The following is a 12163-nucleotide window of genomic DNA, read 5'->3' on the forward strand; positions in this document are numbered from 1 at the left end:
ATCGACTTTTCAGGCATTTTCCAATTTTGTTTCTTTACAAATAAACAGAACCATTAATACGACTAAAAAAGGACATAAGTCCGCTTTTATACTTACAACTTACTTACAAATGGCTTTTGAACCAGGAGGTTCAATGCCGCCATCGAACTCTATTCTGAGCAAGATTGAGCCAGACCCTAGCATCACATCCCACTGCCCTCAAAACCATTTTAATATTTTCCCCCATCTACGTCTCGGCCTCTCCAAAGGTATTTTTCCCTCAGGTCTCTCAACTAACATTCTATATGCATTTCTGGATTCACCCGTACGTGCTACATGTCCTGTCCATCTCAAATGTCTGGATAGGTTCTTTTTTATAGTCCCAAAAATTTCTTTTCGCTTTAGTTTTCAAAAATAATTCACACACAGTTCACAAAATCTTGTTCTTATTTCAATCGTTAGTTATTTCGGAATATGTATGATAAGAACTTTCTTGTGTTAAATATTATTGTGTTATTATTATTGAATCTCCAGATGCATAGAAACCCTATTTTATCATGAGGTATACTAGGATGTAGTCTGATACACAGTTCAAAACATAGGGGAGAGTTGGGTATTATCGGACATCGGGTAATATCGGACAGTGAGTTTCTTTCATCTACAACCAGATGATAGTACCTGAATGACATGGTTACGTTTCTGTGATGTCGCGTACAGTTACGTAACCACGTCACTCAGGTACTACCATCTGTAATAGATGAAAGAAACGCACTGTCCGATATTACCCGATGTCCGATACTACCCGACTCTCCCCTACATAGCATGTACCTAGCATTAATAAGGGACACTATGAGAATAATTCATACAATATTAATCCTACAAACACATTAATTCTATCTGCAAGGACAAACCTATAGTACATATACAAATATTCAAAATCTTACAAAACTCAACTAAAAAAAATTAACAACCTCTATACAGAAATATTCCTTGCAAAACAATTTTGACAGAGGACAAACATAAACAATATTACATTCTGAGAGGTGAGATACTGATCTTTCCAACAGATTACAGAGTGTTCACAATATCTGCGTTCGTTTCGTTTGTAACATTAGACAATTCGATCATGTGACACCGTCACTAGAACTGTTGCCGTGCAAACCACTTAAAGAAAGAAGATTCTTCAACTCCCTCTTATTACTATTTAAATCACCCACACCCTCTTACCTAGCATCTCGTTTCATTTACCTTTCACTACTTCGAACCCGGAACATGGACCTTCTCCCTATTCCTCTGCTCAGAACATCCTTCTACTCATCATCTTTCAGCATATCGATTCCACGCCTCTGGAATTTTCTCCCTGACCATGTCAGAGACTGTCGACAATATCAAAATTCAAATTTAAATTAAGGGATCACATTCTAGTTCATGGAATTGCTTATTGAACACCTTTCAGGTTGCACAAGTTTGGCTTAACCCCATAACATATGATAAATATTGTAACTATGCTGTTGTTAGTTTTACCCTTAAACGTATATAGGCCCAATGTATTTATTATTATTACTATTATTATTATTGTTATTATTATTATTATTATTATTATTATTATCATCATCATCATTATCATTGCTATTACTGTTATTTTAACTATCGTCTTTTCTTGTATTAGCTTAATAAAAGCTATATAGTATTCTTTGACTCTGTTGACAGTCTATAGGGCTTTAATTTAATTTGTATTATTTTTGTCAGTATTTGTATTTTTTCTATTTATGCATGCTATCTAGTAGGATGGAAGAGAAAGTCTAATGTCTTTAATATTTGAGGAGAAAAATTCGCTCCGGCGCCGGGGATCGAACCCGGGTCCTTGGTTCTACGTACCAAGCGCTCTGACCACTGAGCTACGCCGAATTCAATCCACAGCACCGGATCGAATCTTCCTCCTTCAGTGTTTCCCTTTGTCGCCTGACTCCAAGTTAGGCATATATGTTGACGTATATTTCTAGTGTCAACTGCCAATATACTAAGAGCGCACTCAGTTGAGTGACTTATTTGGCCGAGATTCGGCAGTTATGATGAGAATATTATGACTTTATTAATTTGAACTACAGAATAATCTCTGTAATGTTGACAATTACTCCAGTGCTGTGGATTGAATTCGGCGTAGCTCAGTGGTCAGAGCGCTTGGTACGTAGAACCAAGAACCCGGGTTCGATCCCCGGCGCCGGATTGAATTTTTCTCTTAAAATATTAATTGTCAACATTACAGAGATTATTCTGTAGGACAAATTAATAAATCCATAATATCCTTATGAATTTAATCTGTCAGATTAAATAGGCCTAAATAAATAAGTAAATAAATAGAGTAAATAAATAAGTAAAAAATAAGTAAATAAATAAATAATTAATATGTAAATAAATAAGTAAATAAGTAACTAAATAAATAATGAATGCAAATCTTCTGCGTTCTAACACTTCCACTGTGACACAGTACAATAATACATGAAGGTAGGACACCAAAGGGAAAACTGAGAGGTAGAACTTAAACTGAGGGAATTCAATCCGGCATCGGAACTGGAATCCGGTGTGGCTTAGTGGATAAAGCGTCAGCACGTAGAGTTGAAAACCCGGGTTTGAGTCCCAGTGCCGGAGAGAATTTTTCTTTTCTATCTATCCATCATATGATAACGCAGAATTCGTGCACGGAAATATCATAATAACTTGATCGGAAAGCTTTCATTGATCTAATTCATAAATGTAATTAAAATACATTAGATTTAGTATTAACGTAAGTGGCATTATATACATAATGCAAGATTAATTTTGTAGACATGAATTTAAATGATTAAGAGATTATCATTAATAAGCATTTAATTTAGTTTATAAATTTAATGACTGATTTTGTAAGCAATTTTTATATTTCCCAATTTCATAACTTACCAGGTGGCCCGGGTTCGAATCCCGGTCGGGGCAAGTTACCTGGTTGAGGTTTTTTCCGGGATTTTCCCTCAACCCAATACGAGCAAATGCTGGGTAACTTTCGGTGCTGGACCCCGGACTCATTTCACCCGCATTATCACCTTCATTTCATTCAAACGCTAAATAACCTAGAAGTTGATACAGCGTCATAAAATAACCCAATAAAATAAAAAAAAATAAAATACAACGTATGCTGTATGTATTTCCAAAAAGGTTAAATGCCTCATAGTAACATAAAATTGTTATAATGTTAACGCATTACTATTTTAAAAATTAAATTGGACAATTGGAGTAGCTTATAAGATTGAAAGGGATTTGCGAGATATTTATATTTCATACATTGGTACTTTTCATTCGTAACTTGAAGTAAATTGTGTTTGCCTATTTTATTTAATTCACGCCATTGGTTTGTTTTTCTAATTTTAAAATTAATCACCGTCGATACCGTTTTGTTGCTTCAAGAGCGACTATCCAAATATGAACTAAATTAAACGCCTTTTCCAATTGAAAACAATAATTAAAACGGTACAGCAAAGTAAACTGTAAGCCTGTTCGCGCAATATCCGAGAATCAATATTGGTCTATGACGAAGGTAAATGGTTTCAATTTAATTAGAAAACAGATTTTCGTGTTAGCATCCTTCTCCCATCTTTGTACAAGTCATTTTATTTTACTCTTAGTCTACATAATTTAACTTCAGCAGTGACAGTATTTCGCAATTGACGAAATTAAGTCGACACTCTCAGACACTGACGTGTGCTGACCTACATTACATTAGTTTTCACGTACAAATAGAGTTAAAAGACTTGAGCCTACTGAGCTGTGCAGTATTTGACTTCTTCCTACAACTCAGAAAGACTATTTTAATAATCTCCGCAACTCCATTTTCTCTTTTTCTTTGTCTTTACTTTTTACCATAATAATTAATGACTTGCCTTCAAATATAAGTTCTGATTGCATACTATTTGCCGATGACACCACTCTATTTTCCACAAATAATAATACTGTAGTTTCGATTTAAAATTATGATGTCTCAAGTAGAGCTGGGGACGGAGCGAGTAGAACTGTTGAGTTACTCGGTTCTCTTGGTTTATGTGTTTGGCAGCGGAGCACCGAAGTTACTCGGTTAACCGTAGCCGTTACTGGTCAGTTCAAACGTTCAAACAGAGATCAAGTGTTTTACTTAATTCTAGCAGACAACAACGTAGATACTGTTGTATTTAAATATTTTCTGCTGCAGGACAAATTATTTCCTTATCCCCAAGGCGGGCTGAAAGGCCTCTAGTATTGAAGAGGAGTTCATCCTATTATATGACCTGTCAAGTGGGCCTAATGAACATTGACAGTCTGAACATATTACTATACATATAATAATAATAATAATAATAATAATAATAATAATAATAATAATAATAATAATAATCGTATTATATTATCATAATTAGGAACATTAAATCCAGACGTTTGAGATGGACAGGGCATGTAGCACGTATGGGCGAATCCAGAAATGCATATAGAGTGTTAGTTGGGAGGCCAGAGGGGAAAAGGTCTTTGGGGAGTCCGAGACGTAGATAGGAAGATAATATTAAAATGGATTTGAGGGAGGTGGGATATGATGTTAGAGACTGGATTAATCTTGCTCACAATAGGGACGAATGGCGGGCTTATGTGAGGGCGGCAATGAACCTCCGGGTTCCTTAAAAGCCAGTGAGTAAGTATTATTATTATTATTATTATTATTATTATTATTATTATTATTATCATCATGATCATCATCATCATCATATTAGAGTGTTTGATTAATATTAAAATATGTTAAAAAAGAAGTGCATTATATTTTTCTTCTATTTGTGTTTATTGGATTTGTGTTACCTCATCAGCAGGCTTCAAGACTTGGGACCCGATACAATAAGTTTACTGTGCATGCACTATAGGTTGTTGACTCGCGGCAGGTAGTGAAAGGTAGAAATGTGTTGAGGTAACAACGTTGCTATTTAGAATAGAGTACGGTAGTATGGGAAAACACACACATATGTACATTCTGAAAGTAAATATACATTACACAATGACAATGTCAAAAGAATGTGAAAAGCATTTATTCTCCTGTCTTTCATAAGCATTTGTGTTTAATTATACATAATGTTAATGGTGGAAATAAATATGTAGCAATTTTAATTTCTTCATTTATCCTATTGGTCGTCTGTAGGAAGTGCAGTTACAGTACCGAATTGCAATGTACTACAAGATACATTTTCAGTGTCTCAAACGTAAACCTTTTTCGGTTATCTGCCAGTTTGAACTGTGAAAAGCTGCGCTCTACCTCGCATGACGTGATAAGAGCAAAACGAAAAAACCTAACATCACTGCAGTCTCTAACAGACAGTCCTTCAAATTCCGGTGACTCTAAGTCCACTAATTTGCTGTTTATATTACACAGTGATCCATATCCGTTATTTTTACATAAAATTTATTTCCACTTCTATTTTACACGTTCAGTAACCGGTGTACTTGGTGTCTCATTAATTCTCTGTGTCATTTCCTCAACTAATTTGAGGGCTTCTGGCATCTCTTGCTCTGACTTTTCTAACCGTGTAATAGTTTCAGACACATTTTGAAAATAGATTTGTATAAAAACCAAATTATTCGTCAGAACCTTCAAATTCAGTGCGTTTTCCTTTCCGTATTTGTTGGCATTCATTCTACAGTACCCCCACCCACTGTACGATTTACCACTATACTCAGTACGCCGTTATGCGGATTTCCCACTGAACTGCTCTATCGGGTCCGAAGTCTCGAAGCCTGCTGATGACTATGGCGAACATGTCTGATAATGACGATGACGATCGTGTCTGATGACCATATCCGACGATGACGATCAGGTCTGATGTTGACCTAATTACCATGTCTGATGTTGGACGATGATGACCGTGTTTGATGTTGACGATGACGAGCATGTCTGATGATGACGTCAAATACATCTAATGATGGGAGCGCATTGTCTGATGGTGAGAGCCAATTGTCTGAAGATGAAAATGACGATGTCTGATAAGGATAGTAACGTTGTTTGATGATGATGATGATGATGATGATGATGATGGCGATGGCGATGTGAATTACTATGGCGTTGGTAATGACCAGGCTTCGAGACTTTGGACCCGATACAATAAATTTACTGTGCATGCACTGTAGGTTGTTGACTCGCTGCAGGTAGATAGAGATGTGTTGAGGTAACTACGTTGCTATTTAGAGTAGAGAACGGTAGTAGCCTATGGGGAAACACACACATATGTACATTCTGAATGTAAATATACATTACACAATGACAATGTCAAAAGAATGTAAAAAGCATTTATTCTCCTGTCTTTTATAAGCATTTGCATTTAATTATACACAGTGTTAATGGTGGAAATAAGCATGTAGCAATTTTAATTTTTTCATTTATTCTATTGGTCATCTTTAGGAAGTGCAGTTACAGTACCGAATTTCAATGTACTACAAGATACATTTTCAGTGTCTCAAACGTAAATCTTTTTCGGTTATCTGCCAAAGTTTGTACCTTAGAAAGCTGCGCTCTACGTCGCATAATGTGATAGGAGCAAAACGGATAAACCTAACATCATTGCAGTCTCTAAGAGACAGTCCATTATTTTCGGGTGACTCTGTGTCCACTAATTTGCTGTTTATGTTACACAATGTTCCATATCCGTTATTTTTACATAAAATTGATTTCCTCTTCTGTTCTACACGTTCAGTAACCGGTGTACTTGGTGTCTCATTAATTCTCTGTGTCATTTTCTAAATTAATTTGAGGGCTTCCGGCATCTCTTGCTCTGACTTTTCTAATCGTGTAATAGTTTCAGACACAGTTTGAAAATAGATTTGTATGAAAACTAAATTATTCGTCAGAACCTTCAAATCCAAAACGTTTTCCTTTGCGTATTTGTTGGCATTCATTCTACAGTACCCCACCCATTGTACGGTTTACCACTATACTCAGTACGCCGTTATGCGGATTTCCCACTGAACTACTTTATTGGGTCCGAAGTTTCGAAGCCTGCTCATCAGTCATAATTTTATTTGTATTTATTTCTACGAAATATGTTACCTAATTACTTTAATTTATCAATAATATTACTCTTCACCAAGGAGAACATGGTTGTATTGAAGGCTAGTAATGTTATAAAATAAATAAACATTATGTTCTTCAGTTTAAGATTCCACGTTTTATTGATTATTTTATCCACTTTCTATAATTGTAAATAATTCTGTGTGTTATTTTAAGTGTTTTAGGCAGCGCTTCATGGAGCCCGTTTCTTTCTATCTTCTTTTTTAATTAGCTGCAGCGTTTAATGTTTACATCACATGTTAATTTATTAGCTGTTAGTATTATAAATTATTTTATGCTCGACCATGCCGAAATGTACTAATTATACATCTGGTAGCAGTCCTTTAATGCATGTCATTAAAGTACACCTACTCATTAAAGTACAGGTCTTCAGCCAATGATAACTCAGCTTACATGTGTTCAGCCAATGACAAGTCAGCTTTGTACCGTTATAAAACCGCAAGTATCGATTATTCTCGGATATGCAATCGAAAGAGAATTAGCGAAAAGTCATGGAGGCTGGAAATCCAATACTGTCGCAGGAGGTTATGTTCTGTTACTATAATAATTAGCGTTAATTGTAAATAATATTCAAATAAATTCAATTTGTCATCTCGTTTTTCAATGTCGAATTCAATAATCAAGGTTATAATATTATAATATTATCAAGTTTAACGGGACTACGTCAAGGTCAATGACATTATTGTTCCTCGGAAAAAATCAATACTTTTGCGTCTGCGCACATCTCACAATTCACGACCTAGAACAAGGTCACTTCCGATCTTGTCAGATACAAATAAAGGGTGCGTCAGAAAGAACGGATGGATGGATGGATTTCAAACTATCGATACGCAACGAGGAGAGAGATATAGTGAGGGGGACCACGACTGTTGGTTCAGCCATAGAATGCAGTTTCAGTTGAGAACATGGTGTTGGTCTGGTGTACAACGTGCTTTCATCGTAGAGACATTTTTGAAAAATGAAGAGTCTGTGATCGCCACTCAGGACTCATTTCGACATCGGATGTCACGCTAGGATTCCAACTCGGAATACAATTTTGCGGTGGGTGGCTTCATTTCGTATCACAGGTTCAACATTAAAGAAGAAATCACCTGGACGGAATTCTATTGCACTGAGATTGTCCGAGGCTACGGTCAGATCTCGAGCCCTGCGACTTCTTTCTTTGGGACCATTTGAAGGCGTAAGTTTGTAAACATCGATCACATACACTGGACGAACTGAAGACAGCGATTCGTGAATAAATCGTGGCAATTGCACCAGCTATGACTGTGAAAGTGATGGCGAACATCAGAAAACGCCTCGATGCCTGTATTGAAAGCCAAGGACATCATATGGATAATGTTGTTTTCCATAAATAAACTGCATGTATTGGTGAATATGTTGATAACAATAAATTTTTGATTTGATGAATCTTTACAATTTTCTTGCCATGTGAAATCCATCCGTTCTTTCTGACGCACCCTGTAAAATGTATACATCTGAATACCGGTAATTTCAAGTTAGAAATATGGTCGAGCATAAAAAGTCGTATGAAACTCGCCTATAATGGTAATTAAGAAGCTCGTATGAAAATTATGAAACTCGCTTGCGCTCGTTTCATAAATATCCATACTAGATTCTTAATTACTATCATTATAGGCTCGTTGCATAATGTACTATTATCAATTTTATTTTGTCTGCCATATATAACAACACTGAAAGTTAAATAGGCCTTTCATACAAAATAACTCCGCAAATAGTTGTAATCACGCAAATGAAATTAGCAACCGCCATTTTGCAATGAAGAGAAGCACTTTTTTCTCGTCAATTGGCGAAGCGAAAGCGCTTTACTACAACGCTTTTAAAACACGCTTGGTTTCACTTTCAAAGTACGTTCTGAAATCGACTCAATCTATGTAAATTTTAAATGTGCCGCCACAAATTTATACACGGTACTGTACTCGGTTCAACCGAGTAATGACGTCACAGTAACTGCTCCGAATCGAACCGCTCCGTCCCCAGCTCTAGTGTCAAGCATTTGGTGAGGTGACAAACTGATTTCAAGCAAATGGCTTCAGCCCTTTGTCTTCTAATTTATCTTATTTTCCTTCTTTCTTTGTCTTCTTATCTCCATTATTTTTCTTCTGTCGTTGTCTTCTTTCTTTCTCTTCTTATTTGCTGTACCTTCCTTTTTTCGCTCAGTTTTCTGCGGTCCATTTGCACTCTCTTTCAGTCCTGAATAAGACATATTTTCCAGCAAAAATCTTGGCCACAATGCAATGTCACTCTCTGGTTCTACTGCATAACGTCACAACATTACATAGAAGACTGACTGGCGGTAGTCTCACTACCAACAATTTAAACATTAATTTGAATAAATTATAAATTTTAACTACTTTATTTACGAGATAATCTAGCAAGGTACACATTCTTATAGCATCAACACGTACAGAATTTTGCGTTGCAAAATTTTGTTTCAAGTTGTTCGACTGATACCTTGCCTAAAGAAGTTTCCCTTCAATAAAATGCAACTCTTCGTGGCAAATTTTATAGGCGAATCGTGGAATGTATCTGTATAATGCACATGCATCTTACGTGCTGATTTATGTGCAAACTCAATGTGTTGGAATATCGCACTCCATTCATATATTAATGTTAGTAGCACTATAGGAGGGATAGTGGATTTTATTATGGCGATATTTTCGAATATAATTAAATTTTCTCGTCTATGAATTATTGAAGACCTCCACAGAATAAACATGTAACTAACACAACTGTAGTCCACATCTGTGGAGTAACGGTTAGCGCGTCTGACCGCAAAACCAGGTGGCTCGGATACGAATCCCGGTCGGGGCAAACTGTCTGGTTGAGATTTTTTCCGAGGTTTTCCGTCAAAGTAATATGGACAAATTTTGAGCAACTATCGGTGCTGGACCCCGGACTCATTTCACCGGCATTATCACCTTCATTTCATTCAGACACTAAATAACCTGAGATGTTAATACAGCGTCGTAAAATAACCCACTAAAAACGCAGATATAATTAATGTTTCAGGAGAAAGGAAAATAACTTCAGAGGCATATTTCATTAGGCCTGTATTTACTATTACAACGATTTGACTAAACAAGGATACAAGTTTATTTAACCATTGAATGCGATAACATATTGTGTTATAAATAAATACTTTAAAATTACTTTTTTTCATCTACATCACAGATTTCAAGAATCTGATGTTACATCCTTTTCCGGAGAGGTCTTCGATTTTCAAATTAATGGAGTGACTGTTTGAAACGATTTGATTTTACTGTTTGTTGTAATTAGAACTGAACTTGACGCATGTACGATATTTTGTATTTGTTTCTCACGTCTATGGAGCATTCCGTTCAGTACATACACTTACTTTGTCATATGAGACAATTAGAAGTGGTATAAAAGTTTTAATAGTTTACTTACTGTTCAGCTGGCGTGATGAAAACGCATTGAAAAAGTTAGTCCTTTCTAAGTGGAACAACTGCTTACATTCATTACAACAAACTTTTCAGACGTAGTTAGGAACATAGATTCTGTGACGTGCTTAGAGCAAGGATGGGATAAGCATTTCTATTCAGCTCTATTCATTAAGAAAAAAGATAGTTCTGTCAATAGATTACAGTCTAGGTGGTTTTTAGATTCAAACAAATCTGGGAACAACAAAACATATATACAGGGTGATTCACGAAGATTGTGCAATACTCTAGGATGTGATTTCTGACATCATTCTGATGAAAAAATGTTGATACATACACATGTGTCTAATTTTGAGTAGTTTCGGATAAAATCACGTTTCTTTCTTCCGTAACATGCATTCTTGTGAACTCTCTCTCTCTCTCTCTCTGGACGACTGGAGCTGTATGTGTTACAATACAGTTGATAGCAGCGACACAAAATCTCGTGACATCAGGGTCCCGGTTAGAGATATCTCAACACCGGTACAACGTACCTACCTAGCATCCGAACAACGGAAGTTAGGGAATGAGAGGCGCGCAGTTCACACTCGGGCGGCTACGTGTATTGTTGCAAATTTGGGGTCTTTGAAAACCAGCTTTAATACAGATTTTTCAGGTGAATATTAACGTGAATTTTCTTTAGTGAATTTGTGATATACTGAATAACATTGCTGTAAATAATTTAAATGCCTAAACCTTCATAATGTCTACGTTTATGTTGAACATTCAGTAGGGCGTAACTCACTCGATTTTAAAAAATATGACATATGTTTATATGAACTTTTTTCATCAGAACGATGCCAGAAATCATATCCACAGTATTGCACAATCTTCATGAATCACCGTGTATATACAGAGTGTTTAAAAAATACGGGGCATAATTTCAGGTATGTGTTTCCCACATGTAGACAATCAAAATAGTTCATTACAACATGTGTCCGGAAATGCTTCATTTCCGAGTTATGGCCTTCACAACATTCAAATTCACCGGAACGTTTTTCTTTCCTCAGGTCGTTCCCGTCAAAGGAGACATTAAGAGGGCACTCTGACAGTTCATTCCGAGGCGAAGGTTACATTCAGTGTTGTGTAGGCGTTAGACTGTGCGACATGTATTCAAATCAAGAGCTGGCAGAGATAAACTTCATGTACGGTAAGGCGGACGGCAATGCTGCGCTGGCTCGTCGTTTGTACCAGGAGAGGTACCCACAGCGACAATGTCCAGATCGGAAGACATTTGTACGTCTCCATTACCATCTGTGCGAGTATGGAAAATGTAACTCTCCTGGTTTGGGAAGGGGACGACCAAGATCTACAACTCCAGAAGTACATGAGGAGATTCTGGAGGCTGTGAACATGACTCCTTCTATCAGCACACGAAGGGTAGCGTTGCAAGTCAATGTTCCTCATACGACTGTCTGGAGACTGTTGAAAGAGTATCAATTGCATCCTTATCATTTTCAACGTGTACAGGCCCTGTCACCAGCAGATTACCCTGCACGAGTTAGGTTCTGTCAGTGGTTCTTGCAGCAGTGTGGTGTAAATCCGAACTTTCCTGCCTTAGTATTATTTACAGATGAAGCACAGTTCACACGAGATGGCATAACAAATTTACACAATC

At 36.6% G+C, this 12163-nt stretch overlaps 1 protein-coding gene and 1 non-coding gene across 3 annotated transcripts in view; one reads left to right on the forward strand and one right to left on the reverse strand.

Moving 5' to 3' along the window:
• The window catches only part of CCHa1 (CCHamide-1), a 174463-nt gene that overhangs the window by 18281 nt on the left and 144019 nt on the right, over positions 1-12163 (reverse strand). The gene's annotated exons all lie outside the window — the stretch shown is intronic.
• Positions 2134-2206, forward strand: TRNAT-CGU (transfer RNA threonine (anticodon CGU)). The gene has a single exon. It is a non-coding gene; the product is annotated as a tRNA-Thr (tRNA).

Source organism: Periplaneta americana, chromosome 2 (assembly GCF_040183065.1).
Source record: "Periplaneta americana isolate PAMFEO1 chromosome 2, P.americana_PAMFEO1_priV1, whole genome shotgun sequence".
Lineage (NCBI taxonomy): Eukaryota > Metazoa > Arthropoda > Insecta > Blattodea > Blattidae > Periplaneta > Periplaneta americana.